The sequence below is a fragment of the Rhinopithecus roxellana genome, chromosome 3 (assembly GCF_007565055.1).
Source record: "Rhinopithecus roxellana isolate Shanxi Qingling chromosome 3, ASM756505v1, whole genome shotgun sequence".
NCBI classification, from domain to species: Eukaryota; Metazoa; Chordata; class Mammalia; order Primates; family Cercopithecidae; genus Rhinopithecus; species Rhinopithecus roxellana.
In genome coordinates, this window is record NC_044551.1 from 121,282,893 (window position 1) to 121,291,928 (window position 9,036).

At 41.2% G+C, this 9,036-nt stretch overlaps 1 pseudogene across 1 annotated transcript; it reads right to left on the minus strand.

Annotated features, from left to right (window-relative positions):
• Positions 1 to 7,244: 7,244 nt before the first annotated feature.
• Positions 7,245 to 8,787, minus strand: LOC115896329 (annotated as a pseudogene). Its single transcript, XR_004056210.1, has one exon. The product of XR_004056210.1 is annotated as a keratin, type II cytoskeletal 8 pseudogene (transcript).
• Between the last annotated feature and the right edge of the window lie 249 nt (positions 8,788 to 9,036).

The following is a 9,036-nucleotide window of genomic DNA, read 5'->3' on the forward strand; positions in this document are numbered from 1 at the left end:
TGCGTCTGGGCAGTTTTCTGCTGTTTCTTTTTGTTGTTGTTGTTGTTTAGCTGTGCCCTGTCCCCAGAGGTGGAGTCTACAGAGACAGGCAGGTTTCCTTGAGCTGCCGTGAGCTGCACCCAGTTCGAGCTTCCCAGTGGCTTTGTTTGCCTACTTAAGCCTCAGCAATGGCGGGCGCCCCTCCCTCAGCCTCGCTGCTGCCTGTGGTTAGATCACAGACTGCTGTGCTAGCAATGAGGGAGGCTCCGTGGCCGTTGGACCTTCCTGGCCAGGGATGGGTATAATCTCCTGGTGTGCCCGTTTGCTTAAAGTGCAGTATTGGGGTGGGAGTTACCCAATTTTCCAGGTGTGGTGTGTTTCCGTTCCCCTGGCTTGGAAATGGGATTCCCTTCCCCCTTGCACTTCCCAGGTGAGGCGATGCCTCGCCCTGCTTCAGCTCTCGGTGGTCGGGCTGCAGCAGCTGACCAGCACCGATTGTCTGGCACTCCCTAGTGAGATGACCCCAGTACCTCAGTTGAAAATGCAGAAATCACCGGTCTTCTGTGTCACTCGTGCTGGGAGTTGGAGACTGGAGCTGTTCCTCTTTGGCCATCTTGCTCTGCCTCCTTTTATGGAATTTGTAAAGGTATATTTGGGAGTACTTTGAGGCCTATGATGAAAAAGGAAATACCCTCAGATAATAACTATAAAGAAGCATTCAGAGAAGGTGCTTTGTGATGTGTGAATTCATGTCTCAGAGTTACACTGTTACTTTCATTTAGTAGCCTGTTAACACTGTTTTCTTGGAATCTGCAATATGATATTTCAGAGCACCTTGAGAACTTTGTGTGGCAAAGGAAATATCTTCATATAAGAATTAGTAAGAAGCTTTCAGAGAAACCATTTTGTGATGTGTTAATTCATCTCACTGAGTTACACGATCTCTTTCATGTATCTGTTTGGTTGCACTGTTTTTGAGTAAACTGGGAAGGGATATTTTGTATCACATTGAAGAATATAGTGACTAAGGAAATATGCTCAGATAAAAACTAGAAAGAAGCTTTCTGAGAAGATTCTTCATGATGTGTGATTCCTCTCACAGAGTTACACCTTTCTTTTCATGGTACAGCTTGCTAACAGTGTTTTTGTGGAATCTCCAAAGGGATATTTGGGAGCACAGTGAGGCCTATAGTGAAAAAGTAAATATCCTCAGATAAAAGTTAGAAAGAAGCTTTCTCAGAAACTGCTTTGTGATGTGTGAAATCATCTCTTGGAGCTACACTGTTCTTTACATTGAGCCGTTTGATATCACTGCAATAGGATATGTGGGAGTGAATTGAAGCCTATGGTGACAAAGGAAATATCCTCATAGAAAAATCGAGAAGAATTTTCTGAGAAACTAATTTTTGATGTATGAATTCAACTCAAAGAGATGCACTGTTCTTTTCACTGAGCAGTTTGCTAACACTGTTTTCTGGGAATCTACAATGGGATATTGCAGAGCACTTTGAAGCCTACTGTGTAAAAGAAAATATCCTCACACATAAAGCAGAAAAACACTTTCTGTGAAACTGCTTTGTTATCTGAATTCATCTCACAGAGATACCAGATTGTATTCATGGTTCAGTTTGACACACTGCTTTTGTTTAATCTGACAAGGGATAATTTGGATGGCCTTGAAGCCTATGGTGACAAAGGAAATATCCTCAGATAAAAACTAGAAAAATGCTTTCTGAGAAAGTTCTTTGTGATATGTTAATTCACATCACAGATTTACACCTTTCTTTTCATGAAGCAGTTTTCTACCAGTGTTTTCATGGAATCTGCAAAGGGATATTTGGGAGCACACTGAGGCCTAAGGTTTAAAAGGAAATATTCTTAGATAAAAAGTACAAAGAACCTTTCTGAGAAACTGCTTTGTGGTGTGTGAATTCATCCACAGGGTTACACTGTTCTTTTCATTGAGCAGTTTGCTAACACTGTTTTCTTGGAATCTGCAATGGGATATTTCGGAGGACACTGAAGCTTATGGTGACAAAGGAAATATTCTCAGACAAAAACTAGAAAGAAGCTTTTGGAGAAAGTACTTTGTGATTTTGTGAATTCATCTCACAGAGTTACACAATTCTTTTCATGCAGCAGTTCAGTAGCACTGTTTTTGGGGATTCTGAGTAGGGATACTTTGCATCACATTGAAGTCTATGGTGATGAAGGAAATATCCTCAGATGAAAACTAGAAGAAAGCTTTCTGAGAAAGCCCTTTGTGTTGTTTGAATTCATCTCACAGAGTTATACCTTTGTTTTCGTGGAGAAGTTTGCTAACACTCTTTTCATGGAATCTGCAATGGGATATTTTTGAGCGCATTGAGGCATATAGTGTAAAAGAAAATATCCTCAGATAAAAACTAGAAGAAATCTTCCTGAGAAAATTCTTTGTGATGTGTGAATTCATTTCACAGAGATACACGATTATTCTCTTTGAGCAGTTTGAAAACGCTGTTTTTGTGGAACTTGCAATAGGATATTTTGTAGTACTTTGAAGTCTATGGTGACAAAGAAAATATATTCTGATAAAAACCAAGAAGAACGTTTCTGAGAAATTGCTTTGTGTTGTGTCAATTCATCCCATAGAGTTACACTGTTGTTTTCATTGATGAGTTTGCAAACACTGTTTTCTTTTAATCTGCATTGGGACACTTCATATTGCCTGGAAGCTTATGGTAACAAAAGAAATATCCACAGACAAAAACTAGAAATAAGCTTTCTGAAAAACTGTTTTGTGGTTTGTGAATTCATCTCACAGAGTTACTCTATTCTTTTCATGGGGTAGTTTCATAGCACTGTTTTTGGGTAACCCGAGAAGGGATATTTTTTATCGAATTGAAGCCTATGGTCACTAAGGAAATATCCTCAGTTAAAAACCAGAAAGAAGCTTTCTGAAAAAGTTCTTTATGATGTGTGAATTCATCTAACAGAATTACACCTTTTTTTTCATGGAGCAGATTGAAAACACAGTTTTCATCGAGTCTACAAAGGGATATTTGCGAGCACATTGAGGCACATATTGAAAACGGAAATGTCTTCATAGAAAATCGAAAAGGAGGTTTCTGAGAAACTGCTTAGTGATGTGTGAATTCAACTCCCATAGTTACAGTGTTCTTTTCATTGGTCAGTTTGCTGTCACTGTTTTCTTGGAATCTGCAATGGCATATTTCATACCACACTAAAGCATACTGTTTAAAAGAAAATATCCTCATATGAAAACTAGACAGAAACTTTCTGAGAAACTCCTTTGTGATTTGTGAATTCATGTCAAAAAGTTACATGGTGCTTTCAATGGATCAGATTGATAGCACTGTTTTTGGGGAATCTGAGGAGAGATATTTTGGATTACATTGAAGCTTATGGTGACAAAGGAAATATCCTAACATAAAATGTAGAAAGAAGCTTTCCATGAAAGTCTTTTGTGATGTGTGAATTCATCTCACCGAGTTATAACTTTCTTTTCATGGAGCAATTTGCTAACACTGTTTTCGTGGAATCTGCAAAGGGATATTTGGGAACACATTGAGGCCTATGGTGAAAGAGGAAGTATCCTCAGATAAAACCTAGAAAGAAGCTTTCCACGAAACTTCTTTGTGATGGGTAAATTCAACTCACAGAGTTACACTGAAATTTTCATTGAGCAATTTGCTAACACTGTTTTCTTGGAATCTGCAAAGGGATATTTTTTAGTGCATTGAGACCTATAGTGAAAAGGAAAATATCCTCAGATAAAAACTAGAAAGAAGCTTTCTGAGAAACTGCTTTGTGATGTGGGAATTCCTTTCACAGAGTTACACCCTTATTTTCATGGAGCAGTTTGGTAGCACGGATATTGGGGAATCAGAGAAGGGATGTTTTGCATCACATTGAAGCGTATGGTGACAAGGGAAATATACTGAGATGCAAAAAAAAAAGGAAATTTTTCGGAAATTGCTTTGTGTTGTGTCAGTTCATCGCCCTGAGTTACACTGTTCTTTTCAGTGAGTAGTTTGCTAGCATTGTATTCTTTTAATCAGCAATGGGACATTTTGGAATGCATTGAAGCTTATGGTTTTTGTTTCTAGTTTTTGTCTGAGAATATTTCTAAGAAGTTCTTTGTGATGTGTGAATTCATCTCACAGAGAAACACCTTTCTTTTCATGGATCAGTTTGCTAACACTGTGTTCATGGAATCTGAAAAGGGATATTTGCAAGCACATTGAGGCCTATATTGAAAAAGAAAATATTCTCATAGAAAAACGAGAAAGAAGCTTTCTGAGAAACTGCTTAGTTTTGTGTGATTTCACCTCACAGAGTTACACTGTCTTCTTCATTGAGCAGTTTGCTAACACTGTTTTATGGAATCTGCAATGGCATATTTCAGAGTGCATTGAAGCCTACCATTAAAAATTAAATATCCTCAGACAACAATTAGAAACTTTCTGATAAACTCCTTTGTGATTTGTGAATTCACATCACCTAGTTACATTATGCTTTCAATGGATTACTTTGATAGCACTGTTTTTGGGGAATCTGAGAAGCGATATTTTGGATTACATTGAAGCCTATGGTGACAAAGGAATTATCATCATTTAAAAACCAGAAAGAAGCTTTCTGAGAAACAGCATTGTGATGTGTAAATTCATCTCACAGAGTTGCACTTTATTCTTTTCACTGAGCTGTTTGATAACACTGTTTTGCTGGAATATACAGTAGGATATTTGTTAGTGCATTGAAGCCTACTGTGACAAAGGAACTATTCTCAGCTAAAAACTAGAAAGAAGCTTTCTGAGAGACTGATTTGTGATGTGCGAATTCATCTCACAGCATTACACTGTTCTTTTCATTGAGCAGTTTGCTACCTCTGTTTTCTTGAAATCTGCAATGGGATATTTCAGAGTGCATTGAAGCTTATTTTGACAAAGGGAATATTTTCAGACAAAAACTAGAAAGAAAGTTTCTGAGAAACAACTTTGTGATGTATGAGTTCATCTCACAGAGTCACACCACTGTTTTCATGCAGAAGTTTTGTAGCAATGTTTTTGGGAAATCTGAAAAGGGATATTTCGAATCACCTTGAAGCCTATGGTGACAAAGGAAATATCTTCAGACAAAAACTAGGAAGAAGCTTTCTAAGAAACTTGTTTGTGATGTGTAAATTCCTCTCACCAAGGTACACCATTCTTTTCATGTAGCAGTTTGCTAACTCTGTTTTCCTGGAATCTGCAAAGGGATATTTGGGAACACATTGAGGACTATGGTGAAAAAGTAAATATCCTCAAATAAAAACTAGAAAGAAGCTTTTTGAGAAACTGCTTTGTGATTTGTGAATTCATCTCACAGAGTTATACAATACCTTTCATGGAGCAGATTGGTAGCACTGTTTTTGGGGAATCTCTGAAGTGATATTTTACATTGCATTGAAGCCTATGGTGACAAAGGTAATATCTTCAGATAAAAACTAGAAAGAAGCTTCCTGAGAAATTGCTTTGTGATTTGTGAATTCATCTCACAGAGTTATAGCTTTCTTTTCAATGAGCAGTTTGGTAGCACTGTTTTTGGTTAATCTGATAAGGGATATTTTGTATCACTTTGAAGCCTATGGTGTCAAAGGAAATACCCTCAGATAAAAACTAGAAAGAAATTTTCTGAGAAACTTCTATGTGATGTGTGAATTCATCTCATAGACTTACACATTTCTTTTCATTGAGCATTTGGTTAACAGTGCTTTTGTGGAATCGGCAAAGGGATATATGATAGCACATTGAGGCCTATTGTGAAAAAGGCAATATCCTCAGATAAAAACTATAAAGAAGCTTTCTGAGAAACTGCTTTGTGATGTGTGAATTCAGCTCACAGTGTTACACTGGTCTTTTCATTGACCTGCTTGCTAACACCGTTTTCTTGGAATCTGCAATGGGATAATTTGGAGCATATTGGAACTTATGGTGACAAAGGAAATATTCTTAGAAAAATACTAGAAAGATGCTTCCTGGGAAACTGCTTTCGAATGGGTAAATTCATCTCACAGCGTTACACCTTTCTTTTCTTTGAGCAGTTTGGCAACACTGTTTTTATGAAATGTGCAAAGGGATATTCGGGATGACATACAGTCCAATGGTGAAAAAGGAAATATCTTCAGGTAAAAACTTGAGAGAAGCTTTGTGAGAAACTCCTTTGGGAAGTGTACATTCATCTCATAAAGGTAAACTTTTCTGTTGAAGGAGCACTTTGGCATCACTGTTTTTATGGTGTCTGAGAAGGGATATTTGGGAGCCCATTGAAGCCTATAGTAGAAAAGGAAATATCTGCATATAAAAACTAGAAAGAAGCCTTATGAGAAACCGTTTTGTCATGTGTTAATTCATCTCACAGAGTTACATGATTGTTTCCATGGAGCAGTTTGGTAGCAGTGTTTTCGGGGAATCTGAGAAGAGATATTTTTGATCACATTGAAGTCTATAGTGACAAAGGAAAACCCTCAGATAAAAACTAGAAAGAAGCTGTTTGAGAAACTTCTTTGTGATGTCTCACAATGTTTCACCTTTTTTTTCGTGGAGCAGTTTGCTAATAATGTTTTCGTGGAATCTGCAAAGGGATATTTGGGACAACATTGAAACCTGTGGTGAAAAAGGAAATATCCCCAGATAAAAACCAGACAGAAGCTCTCTGAGAAACTGCGTTGTGATGTGTGAATTCATCTCACAGATTTGCATTGTTCTTTTCATTGAGCAGTTTTTTAACAATGTTTTCATGTAATTTACAATAGGATGTTTTGGAGCACATTGAAGCCTCTGGTGAGAAAGGAAATATCCTCAGATAAAAACTAGAAAGAAGCTTTCTGAGAAACCCCTTTGATTTGTGATTTGTGAATTCATCTCACAGAGTTAGAGGTTTCTTTTCATGGAGCAATTTTCTAGCACTGTTTTTATGGAATCTGCAATGGATGTTCTGGAGCTCCTAGTGGTCTATGGTGAAAGGGGAAATAACTTCAGATAAAAACTGAAGAGAAACTTTTCCAGAAACGGTTTTGTGATGTCTGTATTCATCTGAAGGGGTATAACTTTTTCTTTGATGAAACACTTCAGCATCACTGTTTTTGTGGTATCTGAGACGAGATATATGGGAGCACATTGAAGTCAATGGTTATAAAGGAAATATCCTCAGATTTGAACTAGAAAGAAACTTTCTTTTTTTTTTTTTTTTTTTTTTTTTTTTTTTTTTTTTTTTTTTTTTTTTTTTTGGCAGAGCTAGCTGAGGTTTTATTTTGGACCAAAAAAAGAAGCAATTGAATTGTTTTATAGCTGGAGGCATGGGCAAGGGGGGGGTCCCCACGTAGTAAACTCCCCTGTGGGTGGGCTGAGGGCCCTCAGGTGGTCTCCTGTTCCCAGTGGTACCCTACATAGTGGTCTCCCTCCCAGGCTCTGGGGCAGCACAGGAGGGGCAGGCTGGGAGGGGGTGCCGCAGCTGTTCACTTGGGCAGGACGTCAGAGGACTCGGACACCAGCTTCCCATCGCGTGTCTCGATCTTCTTCACAACCACGGCCCTGGAGGAGCTGGTGCGGCTGAAGGAGCTGGAGCCCGCGCCAGAGCCAAAGCTGGAGCCCAGGCCGTAGCTGAGGCCGGGGCTTGTGAGGCCCCCATAGGCCGAGGTCAGACCACCTGCATAGCCGCTGGTGGGTCTTCGTATGAATACTCATGTTCTGCATCCCGGACTCCAGCCGGCTCTCCTCGCCCTCCAGCAGCTTCCTGTAGGTGGCGATCTCAATGTCCAGGGCCAGCTTGACGTTCATCAGCTCCTGGTACTCACGCAGCTGCCGCGCCATGTCTTGCTTGGCCCGCTGCAGGGCGGCCTCCAGCTCGGACAACTTGGCGTTGGCATCCTTAATGGCCAGCTCTCCACGCTGCTCGGCATCTGCAATGGCGGCCTCCAGGGAAGCCCTCTGGCCTTTGAGGCTCTCAATCTCAGCCTGAAGCCGGCTGATGTTCCGGTTCATCTCGGAGATCTCAGTCTTGGTGCGCCGCAGGTCATCCCCGTGCTTCCCAGCCAGGCTCTGCAGCTCTTCATACTTGATCTGGTACATGCTCTCAGCCTCAGCCCGGCTGCGGTTGGCAATCTCCTCGTACTGTGCCTTGACCTCAGCGATGACGCTGTCCATGTCCAGGGAGCGGCTGTTGTCCATGGACAGCACCACAGATGTGTCCGAGATCTGGGACTGCAGCTCCCGGATCTCCTCTTCGTACAGTTGCCTGAGGAAGTTGATCTCATCAGTCAGCCCTTCCAGGCGAGACTCCAGCTCTACCTTGTTCATGTAAGCTTCATCCACGTCCTTCTTGATGAGGACAAATTCATTCTCCATCTCTGTACGTTTATTGATCTCATCCTCATACTTATTCTTGAAGTCCTCCACCAGCCCCTGCATGTTGCCAAGCTCTGCCTCCAGCTTCAGCTTCTCCTGGCCCAGAGTCTCCAGCTGCCGCCTAAGGTTGTTGATGTAACTCTCGAACATGTTGTCCATGTTGCTCCGAGCCGTCTTCTGCTGCTGCAGGAGGCTCCACTTGGTCTCCAGCATCTTGTTCTGCTGCTCCAGGAACCGTACCTTGTCTATGAAGGAGGCAAACTTGTTGTTGAGGGTCTTGATCTGCTCCTTCTCCTGGGTGCGCACGGCCTGGATGTTGGGGTCCACCTCCAGGTTAAGGGGGCTCAGCAGGCTCTGGTTGACCGTGACTGCGGTGATGCCTCCCATGCCGCTGGCCCACCATAGCCCGCCCGGCCACCCGAAGCTTGCTCGGAAGCTGAAGCACTGGGCACCAGCCCACTTTGTAGGTAGCGGCTGTGAAGCCGTGGGCCCAGAGTGACACCTAGGATTGGGTCACCCTGATTGGTTGGAGGCGATGGGCCGAACCAGGATTCTCAGCGGAGATAGAAAGAACTGTCTAAAAACGCTTTGTTATGCGTGAATTCACTCAATAGTTTCAATTTTGTTTTCATTGAGCAGTTTGGTAACACTGAATTTGTGGAATCTGCAAAGG